Raw genomic sequence first — 22,038 nt, forward strand, 5'->3', positions numbered from 1 at the left:
CACCCCCACCGCGAGGCTCCTGCGATGGGCCACAAGCAATGTGCTGCACGACCCCCAAGTGTCCCAGATTTTCAAAGCAAGCAACTCTCCCAAGGAGCAGAAGTGGTGTGATCGGTCAGAGGCAGCTGGCCAGGGCCTCTGCTGGAGAAACTGCGAGATCAGCACCCAGCCCCCAAACCCCAAGGCAGCACCCGCAGCCAAAGCCCCTGACGAGTTCAAGAGGCCGGCTCCTGGGCTGGGCTCCAAGGAGTCCCTCGATGGGGACAGGGGGGCCCAGGGCGGTGGGTCCGAGGCACCCGTCCACGCTCCCTGCCGAGCCACCCCCCCCCCAAGGCCCACCCCGTCCGTCAGAGGGTGGCTCCCGCGGCCGAAGCTGTGCCCAGGTGCAGCGGGGACCCCACCTGCAGCAAGGTCCCCGGAGAGAAGTCCCAGGGTTTCCCCTCTGGGAGGAGCCGGTGGAGAGGAAGCCAGGCGTGGAGGGATTTAGATTACATATTTGTAACTCCTGGATGAGTCAGAAATAACGCAGCAGCTGGTGGGGGTGGAGCCTCAGCGGCCCTGGTGCCAAGGAGCTCCGCTCCGAGGACCGAGGGAACTGGGCTGGTGGGCCGAGAATACTCCCCACACCATCCATCCCTCGGGGTCCGGCAAGCCCCGGACCAGCAGGCTCTCCCAGGCGGGGTGGCTGTCCTCGGGGGGGTGGGGGGGTGGGGGTTGGGCAGCTCTCGGTGCAGCCTCAGGAATGCACCAGAACCCCGACCTGTAGCTTCCTTGTTGGACCCCTGTCAACGGCTTGGTCCCCGTAGCCTAACAGAGGCCCTGGCCCTAACAGCCCACACAGTAGGCCAGCAGCCGGCAGGTTGGGGCTTAAGTAGCAGCTCTATGCCTGATGTGACGTGGGCCCTTTTCAGGGCCTTCCCTTCTGCCACCAGAGCCCCAGGCTCCCTGGTCTACCGTCTACCCCTGTTCCCTCCTCCGGGAGCAGAAAAGGGTCTAACTAACGACTGGTACCAGGGCAAGGGCGGGAAGGTGCCTCAAGACTGCTCCTGGACGGGAGGCAGCCCGGACACCCCAGGGCCGGGTGCGCGGAGTGCGGGGGACAGCCTTGACCCCTAGCACAGCTGGGTGGGAAAGCTCGGTTCTGGGGGCTTCGCTCCTCACACTGGCCTCTTCTCGCTGCCCCCCACTTGCCACCCCCACCCCACCAGAAGGATCTCTAAGAAAGGCCAGGACACAGGGCCCCACTCCCTGCTTTGCCTACCCCCTCTCCCCCAGTGCACTGCACAGTCTCTCCAGGACCCCACGAGGCCCGCACGGCCAGCCTGCTCCCCCTCCTCACTCCTCCCCTTGCTGCTCTGCCTTCCTGGCCCTGTCTGTTTCTAGAACATGCCGAGAAGCTCTTTTCCCAGCAGCCTTTGCACCGGGTGTCCTCTGACTCTGGAACTAGATCCTTCTCATCCTTCGTCTCACTCGAAGACGCCTCCCCAGGAAGCCTCTCCAGGCTGCGGCAGCGCGCGGGCACCACCCCCTCGGCCCTTGCCCTCTCGGCCACGCAGCCCTGGCCTGTCCCAGTTTCCTAAAGGCACCGCACTGGAGCGCTGGCTGCTGCCTCTTCCCGGCCTGACCGGGAGGCCGGCCCCACGGGCTGAATGCAGCACCGAGACTATACTCATCCCCACAACACCCACACCTGGTCAGGGCCAAATGTCACCATGCTAAAAGGGACCGAAGGGCCTAACCAGCCTCCGGAACCAGACTGAGCGCCCGAAGGACCCCGGCTCCCAAGTGCTGCGTGCATCTGCGCTGTTGCATTCTCCGGACGGCATCTGAAATGCTCCCTGAGGCCTCCAGACTGGGAGCTAGGGCTTCCAGGAGCAGAACCTTCCCGTTCTGCCCTGTGGCCATTGCTCTCTCCTCCTGACAGTGTGGAAGACAAGTGACCAGCCACTAGGTGTCGCTAGAAACCAAAGAACCAGTGCGCCACTGGCAACCTCCTCCCGTCTGGCTCAGGCCCTCGCCCGCCCCGAAGGTCCCAGAGCAGGATCTAGCCGTTCACCCAGGGGCCCGACTGACTCTCCAGGACGCTGCATGTCCCGGGAGCTGGGAGCCCCTTCCTCGCTGTGCTTCCGGGACAGCCAGGCGTCCTCCAGCGGACGAGCAGGCCCAGAGCCAGCGGGGATGTGTGTGTGCACGCATGCCCATGAGTCATGTCACACGTGGCCTATTTTCCAGAGTTTTGCTCTGTCCAACATCTCACCCCCGGCGCCCCGAACAGATCAGTGTCGTCTATTATCTCCCACCACTGCAGCCTGCCCCCCGGAACCTCCCTCTCTGACACGGTGTTACTAAGTGCAGGGCGAGGGTTGGGGGGGGGGGTGGGGGAGGCTCACAGGGCTTTGTGGGTGCCGGAATGCGTCTCTGGGGCCGGGTCACTCCCGTGTCAGCGCGCTTTTCCCAGCCCCGGCTGGTGCTTATCTGTTTCTTTTTGCTCCGGGGAAGATTCTTGTCATTTCTAAAAAGGGTGATCTCCTAGGGTTCTTCCAGCTCCCACCGGAGCCGATTCCGCCCTGCCTCCCGGCAGAGGGCACACCTGGGGCTGAGGCCAGGCGGGCGCAGGGGCGGGGGCAGGGGCAGGGGCAGGGGCTGGGGCGGGGGCTGGGGCAGCTGTGGCCAGTGAACGCGCCTCTGACCCTCACGCTCCCATCTGGGTGGGCTGGAGCTTCACGGCTGCTTTACAGAATTTCTCCACAGAATTGGCACCAAGGGTGTCAGAAGGGAGAAAATGAACAGTCGAAGAGAATAAATCGTGGTGACCCAAACGACAGGCATTTCGGTCGCTGGTACGCTACGAGGGCGCTCAGGTACATTCGGATTTGCCGCCTGTCTGAGCAAACACGCTGTTAGATTTTCATCACGATCCTGACGAGCACCAGATTACCCTCGTCTGAGAATGCTTACTCTGCCCCGCAGGGATCAAGACCTTGTTGTCTCCATTAAAATGTGTTTAGATGACCTAAGTCCAAACTGCAACTAATTCAAACACACCAACCGTTCATCCTGTCCCCAGCTATTAGGGCCAAAGGTAACGATGCTTCTCAGTGGTGGTCCCCCCGCCAGGCCCATAAAGGTCCCGTCACCCAACGTGGTGGCGTTTCCATTCTAAGTCCAAAGGAAAACCTGTGTTAACGGCCCGAGCCGGAGACAACCTGGCTCCCTCTCTTGAGACATAGCACCCTGGAAGCCAACTAGGGACAGGCACGGATGAGCTGAAGAGCAAGCAGGACGTGGAAAGAAGCAGACAATGATCGACCGTCCGAGTGAGCGGCAGGGGCAGAGGCCTGGGGCTGCACATCGCGCTGCGGGTAAAAGTGCAGGCGATCCCAGGAAATCACGTCTGATTGGGACAAATGCAACGGAGGGAATCCGAGGTACCTGCATTCGCCGCAGACACGCGGGCGTATCCTCCCCCGACCCCCCCACACTCCTGCTGGTTCCCAGCCTGCAGCTCCTGCAGAGCAAGGCGGGCTGGTACTGCACAGTGAGGAGGGGGCCCACAACCCCCGGGACGGATCTGAAGGGGACAAACGGGCCCGTGGCCTGAGAGCCCACACTGCGTTCTCTGGGAGACACCCTGCGCATCTCTGCAGGGGCCTGACCCTACGAGCACGAGCACGACCACTAGGCCCCTCCGGAAGCAGCCGATCTCACCTCGGAAGAACGCGAGGCAGTGCGGAGTGACCACCGGACAAGCAGCCCGCTGAGCGCAGCCGCGGCCCGCACACCCACTCGGACAAACGGCGCCGGGAGCTGGCTTCCCTTGGCCAGGCACGCGGGGCCCTCAGTGCAAACACACACAGCCACCTGCACTCACTTCCACTTACAAAGTGAAGCTAACGCTGTTTGAACACCCACATTCATACAAATCAAAACACACATTTACACGGGGGCAGTCTTGTACCTGCTGGGAAAACGCTGAGTAACCTCAGGCCCGGCTGGGCAGCCGGGGGGGGCCTGCAGCCACACAAGCCACATTTACCCCCCTGGGTCCCAACATGGGTCTTTTGTCTTGTCCATTTTTAAAATGTGATACATTTTAAATGCTCACATTCTGAAACGTGCGTTTGTACAGTGTTTACCCTGCGTACAAATACAACTGTGCTATTCGTAGAACTTCTACAAAGTGTTAATCCGGAGACCGCACACGCCCTGACAGACCAGAAGCGGCCAGCAGGGCCGCTGCCTTCCCCGCGGGAACCCACCCATCTGCGGACGCGAGCTCTATTAGGGGCGAGGGAGACGCACTGACCTCGCCGTCGGCCTGGGAGGCTGTGCCCGAGGCCTCTCCCTGACCCTGCTCTGTGGCCACGTCGCCAGACACCCTTCCCCTGGGGTCCTTACCTGCTCCTGGAAATCAGCTTCAGGCAGACAGGTGCTCAACTGTGACGGGCGGGCTGAGGCCGGGGAGAAATAGGAAGGTGCGGCCCTGTGGAAACACAGAACACGGTCATGGGCGGAGCCAGGAGGCCCGCGGGACTGCCCGAGTCCCACCGGGAGCACACGCCCCGTGCTGACAGGTACAGGAGCGCGGGCCGGGCGCTACGGCAACGGGCTCTGCCGCAGTCCAGAAATACCTGTGTGTCCGGCCGGCCCGGGAAACCTGCACCAACACCTCTGGGGCAAGGTGCTGACTGCAGCTGGGCTCGCCTGTCATTTCCGGCCGAAGCAGGTCACCCGCGCCCCCTCCCCTCGGGTTAGTCACCGAGGCCAATGGAGAGCGGCGCTGGGAGACGGTGCGGAGCGGGGTGAGTCACTCCGCCGGGACAGCGGACGGGCGCGTCCCGCTCCTGCGCCAGCAGGCACGCCCACCAGGCCCGGCAGGAGCCAGGCGCAGGTACCCGGGCGCTCGCTCGCCTCCTCTGTGCTCAGATGTGCACGCAGCCTGTGCTCGGTGCGTGTAAACGTAAACTAACACGCACACGACACAGCTGCAGGTGTTTTACAACCCACCGGCCTGGCCACAAGTCCGCCGGTGCCACACACGCCTCTTCCAGGAATCCGAAGGCTGCCTTCTTGGCTTTTGCCTCCCCCCGCACGACCACAGCACTCAGGACCTCTGCGGGGTGATTTACTGGAAGCATGGACAGAGGGAGGCCCGGGGCGGGAGCACAGGGCAGGCAGGCGTGGGTCCCCGAGGAGACCTGGGCAGACCCGGCTGCTGCCTGATCACCTGCTCGGCCGAGGCGCACAGACCGCGGAGCACCGGGGTTCAAGGTGGCCTCCCAGCCCTCGGCCCCGCCGTGACGGCCGGGGTCCGAGGGTAATCCCCGAGGAGAAACCTGTCTCGAGGGAGGCAGGGGACCGAGGGGAGCTTTGGACCCCTCTGTCTTCCGCAATTTGTGTAAAGAAGGCTGCTGGCTCACCCCAGGGGCCGAGGAAAAAGTGTTTGCCATAGGAAACGAGATTTCAAAAGCCTCCCCTACAGTGGCTCTGGCCTCCGGGCGCCTGCCCTGCGCATCCCCTCTACTAGCGACGGCCTGGGGTAGGTGAGCCAGCAGCCCCACCGCCACCCCTCCCGGCTCAGACTGCCCCCCCCCCCCCGCCATGGGGACAGACGTTCACCGTGATTAACTGCTCTCTTATTCCTCTAGGTGTCAGAGCACCCAAATGCCAAGGACTCCACCCAAAGTCCCCACATTCCTTCAAAAGGAGGTGGAAAGAGACAACTTTCTCCAACTTCCGAGGGGCTTTAACTTCTTTTTTTTTTTTTTAGATTTTATTTATTTATTTTTAGAGAGGGAAGGGAAGGAGAAAGAGAGAGAGAAACATCAATGTGCGGTTGCTGGGGGTCATGGCCTGCAACCCAGGCATGTACCCTGACTGGGAATCGAACCTGCGATGCTCTGGTTCGCAGCCCGTGCTCTATCCACTACGCCAGCCAGGGCGGCTTTAACTTCTTAACCCACCAGAACTGCCAATTAGCCTCCTGCGGTTCACAGGGCTCAGGCCCCGCCCAGGAGCAGAGAGGAACTTCGTTTTCAGGACTTGGAGGGGAAGGAAGCAGGGGGGAAGCAGCAGGAAGGCCTCTGTGAGACCCCGACCTTGACCTCTGAGAAAGGGCAGCCACTGTGGCCCGGTCTGACTTGGGGTGGAGCTGGGCCACCCGCCCCCCCCCCCGACTCGAAAGCTGAGGGGGTGAGCGCAGGAGTGGGGAGACCAGGGAGGAAACCCTGGGAGAAGTGGAGGCAAGAGGAGGGGCACGGGAGGGCGACTCCCAGGTGTGCGGGCTGAGAGGCCGAAGGCGGGCGCTTCTATCAGCCGAGACAGGGAGCCGTGGAGGGAAAAGACCAGGAGTTAAACTTCAGGCAACTGGGAGCCTTCCCATTCATCCCTGAGGCTCAGTCCCTTTGTCTACAGATGTGTGTGTGTGTGTGGGGGGGGGGGCAACCATGGCCTCAAGCGCTGGCTGAAAATGAAACGAGATAGCACTCGAGGAGAGCCCCAGGCTCAGGGCCTGGTGCACAGCGAGCTCTTGAGCTCTCGATAAACACTAGTTACTGTTGCTAGAGGTAAGAGCAGAAGGCAGCACAGACCATACGAGTGAAAGATGTTTTTGTTACAGGATGGGGGTAAAACGGAACAAACAATAAGAATCCAAAGGTTTAAGATAGCCCACCTTGCTTTGCCTTCTCCTCTCCCAGCTCACCCATCGGCTCCCCACTAACTGGGAGGAATAATGAGGGGTGAAGAGCTACTGGGGTGGGGTGGTGGGGGGGCGGGGCACAGGACCTCAGCGCCACGCTTTCCGTACGCTGCCCCGAATCCTGGTTTCTCAGCCTCTGGCACTGCTGACGTTTTGGGCTGGACGCCGGTCTGCGGGGTAGGGTATCTGGCAGCACCCCTGGGCCCTACCTGATACAGTCGTGTTGCGGTCAACACCAGGCCCAGATACGACACAGTCCCATAAGGGTATAACGAAGCTAAAAAATTCCCTATCGTCTGGGGATGCTGTAGCCCTTGTAATCACACAAATACCACGGCGTCACAAATGCCTGCCGTACTCAGAGCAGTGACCTGCTGGCAACAGGTCTGCAGCCTGGGAGCTGCGGGGCGGGGAGGGGGGTGGTGTCTGTCACCCCCAAATCCCTATGTCTGTTTGGCATAAGGGTTATTTCAGGCTGATTCATTTTAAGAAATGGCAAACATGGGAGAAATTCTGGAAGCCAAGTAGAAGTTGAAGTTACTCTTTACAAAATACATTTACAGTTATTTGTGAGGGAAATCTCCATTGGTACCAGGAAGAGGGGATGACCTTCTCTCCGGAAAGTCTTATCCGTGCAGGGGACTTGAACCTGCAGGGCGACCTGAGCCCAGTTTGCTGCGCTCCTCCTGGTCACCTCCACGACTGACACCCCCACTGCCGACACCTTCCTTGGTCTTCAGCTGAAGGTGGTATTGTACGTGGTGGCTCCCACCATTTGATAAGTTACTCAGCTTTCCTAGGTCTCTCCCACGTAGACAGGAAACATACATGTTATTAAATGTGTTTGTTTTCCTTCTTTAAAAAAAAGGATTTTTACTTTTGGAGAGAAGGGAAGGGAGGGAGAAAGGGAGAGAAACATCAATGTGCAAGAGATACATTGATGGGTTGCTTCTCACACGCCCCCTACTGGGGACCCAGCCCACAACCCAGGCATGTGCCCTGACTGGGAATTGAACCAGCGACCCCTCGGTTCACAGGCTGGCGGCCAACCCACTGGACCACACCAGCCAGGGCTTTTTCTTGTTAGTCTGTTTTTTGTTACAGGGATGTCTCAGCCAAGAACCCAGAAGGGTAGAGGGAAAATTGTTTTTCCTCCCCTCCAGGGCAATGGGCTACACCATTTAGCCCTATAGCCCAGGGGGTTAGTAGGCTGGACCATCTAGGTTTGCGTAAGTGCACTCTGATATTTGCGCAATCGGATCTCCCACGGATGCAGACTGCACTCCGTCGTTAAGCAGTGTGTGACGTAGATGCCGGCAGCACCACCTCCCTGGTTGCAACAACTGAGGCTGAAAAGGGGGTTCTAAGGCGCGTAAGCACCCAGGGGGATCTGGTCATAAATTCCTAAATGGACAGGTCACGGCGGGAAGTTATAGCTTCTTCAGTTTGTCTTGGCCTCGAGCGAGCCCTGTCCAGTGTTTCTGTGTGTCTAGGTCACACCCCCCCTCAAGAAAGCGCAGGATCTGGGGACTGTCCTGTACTCCAGTCCCCACCTTGCTTTCTCCCACATGCACGTGCAGCCCTGCTGGCGTTCCCTCCTCAGTTCCAAAAGCGCAAAGTAAACTGCAGACTGTTACTCTCGGAAGCGTTTTTCCCAGGCCGTTGAGCTCTTGCTTCCAGGCGTGTCTCCCTCTGTTTGGCTCAGATACATTTTTATAAAAATTCTCTACAGATTGGGACGTTCTGACACGGACACCACCAAACAAACGTGTCTCCAAGATGTTGTCACGTGTCCCCGAAGAGGCAAAGTCGTTCCTGGTTGTGCCCGCTGCTGTGAAGAAGCAGCTGGCACGTTTTCTAGCTTACTGTTGGCCAGGCCAATGATTCTAGCCTGCGGATTCATGGGAATCCGTTCCGTCTGTGCTACAAGCTTTTCCAGGTGAAGACACAGGGATGCAGAGAGTAACTCGCCTGAGACCACCCAGCTAGTGGGGCCTTCTCCGCGCCTGGCGCGGGAGTCGAACCCGAACCGGCCGAGCTCTTCCCCTGCCCGCCAGCACACAACCGAGCGGACAGAAAGGAGCTCAGAGAGCCCGGGAGAGGGAGGCGAGACTGAGGCCTGACCTGCGGCGCTGGCTGGGAGACCCACTGCGGGCGCCACCTCAGGTCCCCTAGCGGCATCGAAACTGGGGCACCAGAGAGAATCTCCACAAGTTCCGCTCTGAGTAATTAAACTGCAGCCTCCAGGACTCTCGGGCCTCGTGAGCAGCTGCCTTAATTAATAAATTCCACAACTCAGCCTCCTCAGCCCAGAGGCAGGCCCGGCATTCTCGAACCACGCGCCGGCAGCACGAGCAAAGCAGGTCGCAGGTCGCACGCCGGCTCTGTGAGTCAGGGTGTTTGCAGGATGCAGCACCATTCTTGGGGGATGACCTTGGGAAAAAGGCATTTGTCCTGAGGTCGCCAACCCCAGTTCAGACCTGATCCAGAGCTCCTTCCCGCTCTCTGGGGCCAGGCAGTGGTAATCACTGTGGGGGCTGAGCATTCTTTAAGGGCTGGGCACAGCGTCCTCACAACAAGTCTGCAAGGTAAGAACTGTTCCCATTTTAAAGACCAGTAGACCGAGGCTCAGGGAAGGTAAATAACCTCTCCAAGGCCACGGCGCTCACAAGTGACGGAGCCTGTATTCGAATCCACACTCTTGCTCCATCCTGTTAGCCCCTAGGGGCTCAGAAATTCACAGATGCATTAGCCTTTTTAATTGAAATTAAAATGAAAATCCTCCCTGACCAGCATGGCTCAGTTGGTTGGGCACTGTCCCGCAGAGCGAAAGGTCCCCAGTTCGATTCCCGGTCGGGGCACATGCCTCGGTTGCAGGATCGGTTTCCCGCTGGTGTGTGTGAGAGAGGCAGCCAACTGGGGATTCTCTCTCACATGGATGTTTCTCTCCCTCTCTTTCTCCCGCCCTTCCCCTCTCTCAAAAAAAATAAAATCTTAAGAAAAATTTTTTAATGAAAATTCAGTTTACAGAAACAAAGAAAGCCAGAGCCCCAGACTACTGGCAATCAGAAAGTGAGCTAAGGCAGCAATATCAGCTAAATCCAACGAACGGGACCCAGGGGGCGGGAGAGGGGCAGGGGTCCCAGGGGCCACTATTGGGCAACTGCAGAAAACGTAACAGGAAGTATTCATCTATGAGGCAATCGTGTCGTGTCAATGGCATATGCGTTGAGTATGATGATTCTGTTGTGATCCTATTGGAAAATATCCCGTTCTTCAGAGATACAGCCTGAAGTATTTAAGGGTAAAACGCCTCGATGCTTGCAACTCAACTCTCGCGTGGCTCAGGAAAGAAGCAATTGTGAATGTGCTTCGAGACAGAGAATCACGAGCAAACACGGCACCACGTTCGCGGCGAATCCAGGTAAAAGGCGGAATTAGGAGCGTTGGCCGCACTGTTTCAACCTTGCTGTCGATTTGAAATCAAAATTAAGTCAGGCCTTGGCTGGTGCGGCTCAGTGGACTGAGCGCTGGCCTGGGAGCCAAAGGGTCGCAGGTTCGATTCCCAGTCAGGTCACATGCCTGGGGTGTGCGAGAGGCAACCACACAATGATGTTTCTCTCCATCTCTTTCTCTCTCCCTTCCCCTCTGTCTGGAAATAAATACATAAAATCTTTTTTAAAAAATTAAGTCAGGAGAACATTAAAAAGCCGCTGGGGAGGGAGGCGGGGTGGTGAGAGGGGCCGGCAGCTGCTCTCCGGCGGCCTCTGGATGTGCGGGGAGCTCCGTCTGCAACCCGCCCCGCTGCCCCCGCCGGCCAGGGCCAGCCCTCCACAAGTGGGGAGCAGCTGTGAAGCCCAAATATAGGCGGGCCCTTGTCGGCTCCGGCCGCAGGTCTGCGGGCCCAGGACAGATTCCAGAACGCTCGGTAATTACCCTGAAATTACCCTCAACCATTACCCTCAGAGTTCCCACCTGCCCCTTCAGGGCGGTGTGGCGTGTTCTGCGCCAGATGTCAGCCCCTCTGATGAAGGCCCTTCAAGGGAAGTTCTCGAAGCCTTAGCATCAGATCCTCCTGAGCTGATGCAAAATGGCCCCAGAGCGAGCAGGGCGTGGCCGTCCTGCCCAGCGGTTCTGATGGCCACGGGGAAGGTATCCACACGGACACCCGAAGGCAGGCTGGACGGGGGCCCCTGGAGGCACCGCGAGGGCCCGGGGGTGCGTCCTCCTTCCGTGGTGTGACGCCTCTCTGAGCGAGGCTGACACGTGGCTCCTGCCCAGGGCCCCACTGCAGGCACGTCACACACACCAAAGGGCCCCCCCAGGACCCGCACACGGACAGGAAGCGAGAAGAAGGAGCTCCCTCTGCTTCGCGCTGGCGCGGGAGCAGGCGGTCAGACCCCGGCTGCCCACCACGTTGCCTGCACGGCGGTGACTCAGTCGGGGGCATTCGGCGATGCCTGGAAACATTTCTGACCGTTGTGATTGGGAGGCTGCTACGGGGTAGGGACCAGGAATGCTGCTAAACATCGTGTGATGCACAGGACAGTGCCCACCACAGGAGCTGTCAGGCCCCCGTGTCCCTAGCACAGGGGAGAAAAACCCTGCTCGTGGTCACCTCAGAGTGACCAGCTGCACCGGGCTCCTCCAACCCCTCTGGGCCTTCGAGTCTGCTGGTTCCTGGTCCTGGAACGCCCGTCCCTGCTGGCTGTTCACAGCTCTGTCCTCACCTTCTCCGGGCACCCTAGAAGCGGCTGTGTTTGCACAGCCGCCCAAATTTCCTCCACCCACAGCACGGCCCTGACACGGCACCTGGGTGTCTGCGCATCTGTTCCCACCTCCCACCTGGAAGCCCGCGGAGCCCAGGCGGCCTTCGTCTCAGAGACAGATGAAAATGGACCGCATCTCAGCGAGTAGAGTTCCCACGTAACTCCTACGCGGAGAGGGAGGGCACTGACAGGCTTTTTTTTCCAGGCCCCCAGTATTTTCGTGGCCCCTCGAGCAGCCTGCGGGTCTGTGGGCTGAAGGACGCAGACAGGTGACACAGAGCTGTGGTCCCATCTGGGGTGGACTCCCGGGGAGCACGAAGGGAGGAAGGATGCTTCCCGGCCTCGGAACATCCTTCCCTCTGAGAATCTGAGACTCGGGGCGGTGGGGGTACTGGAGGAGTTCGTCTGCACGTAGTACGTGAGGTTGGTGCAGCTGGGTTGGTGGTGCGAGGCATCTGTTTAGAACTTCTTCTAGTTTAAAAAAATTCCTCTGTGATTTTGGCCCGATTTGTAGAAAAACCTACCCAGCTCTCACCGTCTCTGAGTCTGGAACTGGGTGAGACCCACCTCTCGCTGCTGAGAGGGAGCACCGGGCGGGCCGGCGCCCGGCAGTGCCCACGACAGCAGCACTCAGGACAGCGCCACGCAGGACAGCACCAACAGGAAGGGGACGTGGAGCCGGAGGAAGCCGCTGTGGTGGCCGCGGGTGCTCCCCACCCTGGGCAAGTTAAGTCACTTGCTCCACGGTTCTGACCAAGGGACATGCAGGTGGAGGTTTTCTCTCCTCTTTGCACGGTGGGGGAACAAGGACAGAAGGGACATCTTTTGACCTACTTTAAAAAAGGATTCTTTTTTGTTCCCGGAGAACAGCTGGAGCCCTGAGTGCTGGCCGAGGGGGAGCCTGAGACCTGAGGTTGGAACCAGAGAGCCCCGAAAAGCCGGCTCCGGATGGTCCCGATTAGGTCTGACTCCTGGCCTTCGGCCTCCGGCAGGTTCCCTGGGGCTGCGGAAGGCGGACTCCAGAGCCCGCATCGATCTGTAAACGGATGAAAGCACTGCACCCCCGTCCTGGTCCTGCGCAGGCGGCTCCGGGCTGGGCACCTGGCGGTGTCGGAAGCCCACTCCTGCGAGCTGGTAGCAGAAGGACCCTTTTTCTCTCCTGTGACCTAGATCGGCACCTGAGCGCCCCAGCATGCCGACCGCCCCTCTCCCCTCACCCGGGGAACACTCAGTGTGCACTGTCGGTCCGTGTTCTAAGGCACTTAGTGGATGCCGGCTTGAGGCCGGAAGGACAAGTTCCAAGCTCAATAATCCCAGGGAAGCAGCCTGGCCAGGAGGCTTCCCAGACCTGGGGTCACCCCGCCCCCCGCCCCACTGAGGAAGAGGCGACAACGTTCACTTCAGCCCACAGAAGCACCCTCAACCCCGCTACCCAGAGCTGTGTCAAACCCTGCGGGGTCACCCCAAAACATTTTAATCAGATTGGGGGATTTAAAATGTATTTGTTTGTTTGTTTGTTTGTTTTTAAACAGCAAGGGGTGGGGGGAGCGACAGAGTGCTGTTTCTTTCCCAGGAGCTGCAGAAGGTCCCTCCACTGAGAGCCACATGGACACGCTCACACCACCCTCGTTCTCGCAGGGACAAGCCTCGTCCTCAGAGGCAGGCCCGGGCACGGCCCGCCCGGCCCTCCCGGTGCCCAGCAGCAGCAGGCCGGCCCGCCCAGGAGTCGCTGCCCTCCCTGGCTCTTCCCCGGCCCCCGCTCTTCCTGCACTGAAGTCTCCTAGAACTGGGTCAAATAAATAAGCCTCCTGCACCCGGTTCACTGCAGCCCTCGGAATCCCCGGGCCAGGAAGACTTCCAGCTTCCCAGTGCGAGAAGTAGGTCATTCCACCAGTGGGCTGCGTGCAGGGCGAGAGCTCGTCACCCCTCAGCCCCCAGCCACGTGGCCCCCAGAGCCGCCCCCTGCGCACGGCCCAGCTCTGGGGCCGGCTGTCCTCGGGGCCCAGCCAACAGGCTCCAGGTGTGGTCTCCTGGGTGAAACTTCCATAAACTCTTAGGAAAATAGGTTTTAGGGTTCCTGCCTCCTCTTCCTATAGGAAACATACAGGTATGTGCTCATTTGCATAAGAATTTAGGCATGTTTGTTTGCCTTGAAAAATACCCATGCTGTCGCTGCAGATCTCGGGGTTCGTCACACTCGCACCGCACGGCAGCCACTCACGCGGTTTGTCCAGATGACTCCGCTCTGCCCACCACGCAGGCCTGACCTTCCCTCCCCGCCCCCACCCCGCCCCCAGCTCCCTCCAAACACAAATAATGCAAGGAAGGAGGAAACCTCCCCTAAGAGGCTGCTGAAGACTCAGTTTCCTTCCTTCCTCGATGTTGAGCAGGCTGCTGATCAGAGTCAAAAACATTTCACACAAAGACAACTCCAGACCCCACGTGCATTTGTCCCATCAACTCGCTGGGGCAGCAGCCTGAGGACGAGAAGTCCCGCGGGGTCACTGAACTCGTCCAGTCTGAAGGCAAGGGCGGTGGCGGCAGCAGGTGGGGGGAGGGGTGACCAGAGAAAATCCACACGCTGCTCTCAGGAGAGGGGAAAACACAGCCCCTAGTACAGCAGGAACCCACCTTCAGCCGCTTGGACAGGAAGTTGCCACCCCCCCTGCTCCCCCCCACCCTGGGGCCACTGTGCAAAAGCTCAGACGTGTGGACAGGAATGAGACGGAGGCCACAGGGGCCGGGTGAGGGCTCCAAGAGACTGTCCCCATTCCCAATGGGTGTAGGCATAAACACCCAGACGGGGCACACCCAGATAACCCAGTTCGGGAGCCAAACCCCTGTCATCCATTTGTAATGACGTCCCGGTTCCCGCGGCCACAAAACCATTAGTCACCAAGCCACAGAAAGGCAACAGCAAAGCTCCTGGCAGAACTGGCCTGTTAGCGCGCCCCTGGCCGAAAGACTCACCCAAAAACTGTCGCACCTCGTAAAGTGAAACCCGGGAGTCTCCGACGAGCCCACGCCCACAGAGCCCAAGCAGAGCCTGACCTCTCGCGAAAACCCTTACCTGCGAGCAGAAAGCTGATACACATATCAGGGTTCGCCGAGAGCGAGGTTACTTCCACGACACGTCGGCGTGACGCTACTGCCGAGGGTGACGACTTTGTCCAAGCCTCAGAGAGCTGGGCTCCCTTGTGCATGCACCCGGAACACACGATGGCAGCTCGAAGAACAAAACACGGCCAAAACACCGGCACCGCCGCACGCCGGCTCTTACCTGCTTCTAGAAAAGTCCTGTGTCTGCCAGAAAGAGGCTCGATCACAAAAACTTCCAGATCCAAGAAAGAATAGCTCACCCAAAATAGAAATCCCTCAGAGGAAGGAAACAGCCGACTGTGGAAGAGAAGGGGCAAGGCACCAGAAACCCAAGACCATCGCCCAGGGGGGCCAGGCACAGCCAAGGGGACCGAGACCAAAATAAATTCCAGATGGAACAAAGCTGGTTTTTTTTTTTTTTTCCCTCCTCACCTTTTTATTTTGAAAAGCTTCAAAGCCACAGGAAAGCTGAAAGAACAGCATGAGGAACATCCCAGTACCTGCCCAGAGGGCCCCCCCCGCTGCTAGCATTGTGCCACCTCTGTCCCCGTGTCTCCCCCTACTGTGGGGAGAGGAGGGCGTGTCTGCTTTTCATCCTGAGCCGTTGAAAAGTAAGTTGCAGATAGATATCACAACCCTTGGTTAAGGGTCCCATTACGTATCTCTTAAGGCCGTTCTCCTACAGAGCTATTTCCGCCCCCAAGGAATTTAACACTGACCCAGTGGTGGTCTCGGATGTACAGCCCGTCTCCAAATGCCCCCAAGCCCCACTCCCCTCGCTTTGGCCTTGACCGGTTTCTAATTCGGGATCCAAGCGGGGTGCTCCGTTGCATGTGCTTCCTGTGCTCTTTCACCTCCTTTAGCCCAGAATGCTTCCCCAGCTTTTCTTTGTCTGTTACCACAGGAACGTGTTTTACAGTTCCGGACCATTGTCTTTAGGATGTCTCACAATCTGGATTGGTCTAATTGTTCCTTGGAGTTAGAGTAAGGTTAACCATCATGGCAAGAAGCTGCCACAGCTGTTGTCAGCGCCCCACGGTTGGGCGGAAGGGGTCCCCCCCCCCGCCGCGCAGTGGCAATGTGTGGCAATCCGGGGGTGCTGGGTGTGATGCCGGCTTGTGGGGAGCGTTTTTAAGTGCAGAGGAGAGAGATTAAGTCTGTTAGAAGAAAACACAGGGAAGAAAATAGTGGGAGAGGAAAACAACATGAAATAAAACCTAGAAGTGATCAAAGATTTACAAATCTGATTATATAAAAAGCAAATGCTCTGTCTGGGGAAAAAACAATATAATCAAAAGAACAATAACAAATTGTGAAAATATGTGTAACATATACCACAGCTTTAGGACAAACTTCCTTAATATATAAAGAATAGCTGTAGATCAATAAGAAAAAAAGACTGCCAAGCCAAGAAAGAAATGGGTGAACAATATAACAGATTGCTCATTAATGGCCCTTAAAGATATGAAATGATACTTTATTTCCTCATAAGGAAATTGCACATTAAAATGATATTAATATACCACTTTTCACCAATTCAATTAGCAGCCATCAGAAAGTTTCACAACTTCTGCCAAGGTATGGGGGGAATAGGTATTCTCGTACAATTTTAGTGGGTATGTAAAATGTTAGTACCTCCATGAAGGGCAATTTGGCAATACTAAAAATCGAAACAGATGTACACTTTACGCCAAACATTCATCCTGTAGGAATTTATCCTACAGATACGCGTACCCACAATGCATGAAGATAGATGTAGAATATTCCTTGTTAATAGTAACAAAAGACTTAAACGCTCACCAGCAGGAGACTGGTTTAGAAAAAAATTAACCACTCAAAAGAATGCCATGGAACAACTAAAATGAGTGAGGAAGCTCTACGTGACCTTAGACGAGTAACTCAACCTCTCGGTGCTTCAGTTTACCCACCTGCAAACTTGTCGACAATAACAGCACTTACTTCATAAGCTTGCTGGGAGGGGTGAGTGAGCTGATATAAGTAAAGCGCTTTTTTTTTTTTTAAGATTTTATTTATTTATTTTTTAGAGAGGTAAGGGAGGGAGAGAGAGAAAGAGAAACATCAATTTGCGGTTGCTGGGGGCCATGGCCTGCAAGATACGCATAGATACGTAATGCGACCCTTAGCCAAGGGTCGTGATATCTATCTGCAACTTACTTTCAAACGACTCAGGATAAAAAGTAGACATGCCCTCCTCTCCCCACAGTAGGGGGAGACATGGGACAGAGGTGGCACAATGTGCGGTTGCTGGGGGCCGTGCCCTGACTGGGAATCGAACCTGCGACACTTTGGTTCACTGCCCGAGCTCAATCCACTGAGCAACGCCAGTCAGGGAATAAAGTGCTTTCAACAATAGCCAGCATGCAGGAAGAGCTCCAGAGATATCAGCCTAATGAGGGGGGTGGTGGTTATGCGGAGTTCCAGTGTTTGTCGTGAAGTGAAAAAAGTAAGTGCAGAACACTGGGTGTCACAGCATTAAAAAAAGCACGTGGCAGGCCTGTGTGTGACCACACGTGTGTGTGGTGCACCTGCCCACGGGCAGAATGTCTCTGGTTAAGCTGCACAAGACACTGGTTGGCTAACAGCGGTCTCTTTTGGGGACGGGAATCCAGGGAAGAAGGAAGACGTAGTTTTTACCGTAATCCTCACCTGAGGACATATTTTCATTGCTTTTAGAGAGAGAGAGAGAGAGGCAGGGAGAGAGAGAGAGAGAGAAACATCGATCTGTTGCCTCTTGTAGGAACCTCGCCCAGGGACCAAACCCGCAGCCCAGGTATGTGCCCGGATTGGGAATGACCCACAACCTTCCAGCGCACGGGACGGTGCTCCAACCAACCGGGCCACACCTGCCGGGGCACCCCGGAGCCTCTCGAAGTCTGTGCCACGTATGGGCACGTTTCCACAGGGAGTGGAATGGGGCCAGACTATGAGAACCGGAGAAAGCAGGCCCTTCCTCTGGGTGGTCCGGCCGGTCCAGTGCGGTGCCTGGTGTTGGGCACCATCATCGCTCACAGGCGTAAGAAACCTCTTCTCCTCCGGGACACAGAACGTGAGGGCAGGCAGCCAACACCTGGAGCAAATGCAAGGCGATGGGGACAGGCTGCCTCTCGGGTGGCAACCGCAGCCTCACCCCAGGTGGGAGGAGGGACACCTGTTCTGGCCAACTCCTCTCGGCGGCGTCCCAGGATAAGCTCTGGGAGGCTGCTCCGTGAAGGAAAGCAAAACCGGGCCACGGACAGACGCCCCCAGGGCTGGTGCGCTGGCCAGTAAGGCCCACCACGTCCTCCAGAAAAAATCACTGGCACCCCTGTCTTCCTGAAACTTCAACAATCGGCCAGAGGAGCACCCTTGGCCTTGAAAGGCCACCGTGCAGTGCCCACAGCGGGGACAGACACAGTGGTGGTGGGCAGCGGGGGTGTTGCTGACCAGCCTCCACCTCAGTGGGGGAGCTCACCCTGGCCACAGCTCACCGTAGCCGCTTCCCTACCCCTCCTCCTGCTCCTTCCTTTGTAAATAAGATTGGGTCATCCAGGGGCTCAGGCCTACTTCACCAGCCTAAAATCCGCAAATCATCCTGGCACTACTCCCTGCTTCACGGATTTAAATCAGCCTGGACGGAGCTCGCCGGAGCTGACCACCCCCCCTCCCCCGCGCCCCCAATGACACAGGAGAAACATAACGTCGCAAATGGAGAGTCGTGCACGTGTCCTCTACCTGCAGAGAGTGGAGGAAACCTACAGCGTCTGGAACGTGTCGACTTCCCCTTCCTGCAGCAGAAGGACATTCTGTGACTTGAGGGTCGGGAGGGGTCTCTCGGAAGCCTGGGCTGCCTGGGGTTGTGAGGCCTTGGTCTGGGCGGGGAGGTCAAGGCTGGCTCCTGTGCTGGGAACGGGAGTCCCTGGTCTGCCTGGAGATTTCACAGGAAGGACAAGGGTGGGGCTCCCACCGTGAGGGGTGTTTGGGCCCACAGGGGTCCCTCATCTCCGCAGGAAGCTCCCCCGTGCAGAGTCCCTGCGAACTGCAGAACAACAAGGAGGCACCTCCATCTGCCCCGGGGGGTGTTTCCAGTTCAGGGACACGGACCACAGAATCCCACAGCAGGAAACATGTGGGCTGGGTACTCAGGAGGTACTCCGGCCTGAAGAAACCTTAATTGGAGCTGGTCTCCAAAAGCCTCCCACCCAGCTCTCCTGCACGTGGGAGAGGATGTGAAAGTGGGTCACTCTCTCCGGGCTGCACTGGCGTCCCCGTGGGCTCCGACCACGCTCGCAGAAGTCCAGGGACACTGAGTGACCTGGTCTCCTTGTGGAGCCGGCCGTTTCCTCCCAAGCAGGTGCTCAGTGAGTGGGGGAGCAGCCTAGCACCAGGAAGGCAGCAGCCCCCGGGGGAGGTTACTGTTCTGGCCCCTTCCTCTCACTCCGACCGTGGGCAGGTGGCCCTGCCCGCCCTTGGCCCTCGCCACCCCTGCCCTGCCTGGAGGGAGACAGGAACACTGTGATTTCTTGTGAATGGCTGGGCCTCCCTGACCTTGCTCTCTGAAGGGACCCCGAGGACTGAGGCGTCCACAGGCACCGGAGTTTCAGGAACCCCGTGAGCAGGGCGGCGAGCACCCGGCAGCCAGCCAGCTCCACAGCCCGCTGGCTGCCATCGGCCTGTCTTCCACAGCGGGCAGAGGGAGACCTCGCGGGCAGAGAGAGCATTCCAGAGAGACCGGGCCTGGCAGGCGTTTCGTAAGAAAGGCACTGGCCTGGGGGCATAACTTCAAAAAGCTTTGGGAAGAGCCCACCGCCCTGATCTGGAACTCTCCCTGACTTGAACTCCAGCAACCAAGGGTCAAGGCCGGGCATGGAAATGAAGTTCTTGCTAACCACCACCACCACCACCACCAGGTGCTAATTGTTTCTAAAGATGCCCACACCAAGAGCTGCTTTTGTTGACCGTGGCGCAGGCGGGCTCCAGCCTATGAACACCCCCCTAGCTCTTCTGGGAAGCCGGCGCAGCCCTCCACCCTACCGCTCTCCACCCCACCGCCCTCCACGGGCAGGGGCCCCTGGGGGCCGGCGTGCACATCTGGAAATCATATCCTGACTCTCCTCCCGGGGTTCAAAACACTCCCCAACAGTTTTTTTTCCCCCCTTATTCACATGACTCCAACTAGATAATAAGCCTCGTGGCGCTAGACTTATAAGGGAAGGATTATTTTTACCCTGCTTGCCACAGAATTCCCAGTGGGACCCAGACTGTAATAAAAGCCCAGTAAATATTTATTAATTGAATTAATGAATCATTAGAAGGGAGGAGAAAAACGAAGGGGAAATGGAAGGCGGCCATCACTTCTTGGTATCTCTGTGTTCTCGGCTTATTATAACGACACCCTGGGCAGGCTCAGCACCCAAGCCCTTTAACCCCTTCCTGGCTGTGCTGTGTCCTCGGTGGGGTTGCGATCAGACGCACCTGCTTCCAGAAGCTCGCGCGGTACACAGAGCACGGCCACGGAGAACGGAGAAACAGTCGTGACTCAATTGTTAGGGCACTTCAGAAGGAGGAAAACAAAGTCTCGGTCCAGCTACGGGCATCCCGGAAGGCCACCCTTCCCTCTGCGGGCTGTTGTCTTGCCCTTTAACAAGGCTTCAGGGAGGATCGGGGCATAATAGGTCTTTAATAACCGAGCATAACAGCGGTTGGTGCCCAGCGCTCTTTCATAAAAGAAGTTCAAAAGCACTTTGGCTCAAACATCATAATGCCCCTGCGAGCTATGAAGGTACAGGTATCATTATCCCTATTTACAGTTGGGGAAAGTAAGGCAAAGGGAGGTTAATGAGCTTGCCCAAGGTCAGAAGCGACGGGGAAAGGGAAAGGGCGTAGGATTCGAGCTCTTCGCCGAGGCCAGGGAGCTAACTCTGGCCCCTACCCACGCCGCCCACGCGGGGCCGGGGGGAGTTTTTTTTTCTCTTCTTCTTCTCCTCTATTGTTTCTGCGAAGAAGCAGGCTCTAGCATAATGCCCAGAGCTCACGCCCAGGAGCCACGTGTACTTCCTCAGTTCGAATCTGACTCCGCTCCCGACCAGCTTGGCCTCTGTAAGTCACCTAACCTTTCCAGGCCTCGGGGTCTGCGTGCGCGACACGGTAGCAGTGGAGTGTACCTCGGAAACGACGGGAGGGCCAAACGGGCACTGTGTACGTGAAAGGCCATTATCATTCATCTTCGCATTTTCTAAATGAGTACACATCACTCTTGTAATTAAAAAACCAGTTACGGGCGAAAAAGGTCGCGCCCACTCTGTCTGGTTTTTACAAGGCTTCAGATGACATGTGACTCCCGGGCGTTTCGGGTCCTGCTGACGAAATGCCCTGGGACCCCGTAAGTGACTGACAACACGGAAGTCCTATTTCATTCCCACGATCCTCTGCGGGCCTCTCAAGGTTAAGAGCAAGCGGCGCCGTGGACACTGCCCGACAAGGGGATGCCTGAGTGAGGCTGTGATGAGCTGGCTGGCCAACTGCACCGCGTCTTAGGAGGCCAACCCTGGACCCCCGGTGAGCTGGAGCCCTGGGTGTGCAAGGCCATTTCTCCGCGTGCTCGGCTGAGCTGCCCGACTGCCCAGCTCACACTGAAGGCAGCCAGTGCTTTCCAGGGGTCACTGTGTTCCTGACCACGGGGTCAATAGTGACACTGTGGCCCGACTCTCTACAGAGGACCTGGTGATACTCAACAGCCAGAAGAGAAGGGTGCGGGGCGGGGAGTAAGGAAAGCTGCCCAGTCGATGCCGGTGTACCCCCGACAGAGACACCGTGACAGATTTGTATGTCGGTGTCCTTGGTGCACATCTGAAGAATGACAGCAAAACTCCAAGGTTACCTTAGACCCGACGCCAAGATGAGAAGCTTGAACTCACGCAGAGGAGCAGAGAACACAGGACAAGATGCTAAGGGCTGGCGAGGCTCACGCATTCAACCCAAGAAATGGTCACTGATTGCATATGTGCTCAGGGGGAAGAGGGCTCAGTGGAGTCCGCAGGACACACAGACCCACACCTGCCCCTTCGCTAACCTGGTCGGCGTCCCCAAATCTTCTGGGTGCCTCGGCCAGGAAAATGAGGAGCCTGACAGGGATAAGCGCAACACTGCTGGCCTCCTGGCCTCCAGAAGCCCTCCTCCCAGGACGAGGAGCGCCCCCTCACTGCTCTTCCTCCCAGGACGGCCCACCAGGAAAAGTTCCCGCACAGGGACCTCCCACTGTTCAGAATTAAAGAGTAAAATCCTAACCCCTCCCTGTAGCCACAGATCCGGCCCCTTCCAACTCCTTGCCCGCCTCGTCCCAGCCCCAGCCGGGCTCATGGCTCCTGCTGTCCCCTCTGCGCGTCCACTGGGTCCCCGTTCCAAGTCACCTCCCCAGAGGCAGCTGAAGTCACGCCCAGTCGCTGTCCGTCTCATGGCCCTGTTTCGGTCTCC

General features: G+C 57.8%; 1 protein-coding gene across 2 annotated transcripts in view; it reads right to left on the bottom strand.

Annotated features, from left to right (window-relative positions):
- Window positions 1-22,038, bottom strand: part of CTNNBIP1 (catenin beta interacting protein 1) — a 43,400-nt gene that overhangs the window by 17,551 nt on the left and 3,811 nt on the right. Inside the window, exons 1-2 of one of the 2 annotated variants that reach the window (XM_045859778.1) lie at window positions 4,632-4,685; window positions 4,399-4,483 (exon numbers count right to left, since the gene is read on the bottom strand). The gene's annotated coding sequence lies outside the window, so the exon portion shown is untranslated. Of the gene's footprint in view, window positions 1-4,398; window positions 4,484-4,631; window positions 4,686-22,038 lie in introns of those variants that run through there. The other variant, XM_045859779.1, reaches the window with a different exon arrangement.

The sequence above is a fragment of the Phyllostomus hastatus genome, unplaced genomic scaffold, assembly GCF_019186645.2.
Source record: "Phyllostomus hastatus isolate PE091 unplaced genomic scaffold, TTU_PhHast_1.1 phas_scaffold_182, whole genome shotgun sequence".
NCBI lineage: Eukaryota > Metazoa > Chordata > Mammalia > Chiroptera > Phyllostomidae > Phyllostomus > Phyllostomus hastatus.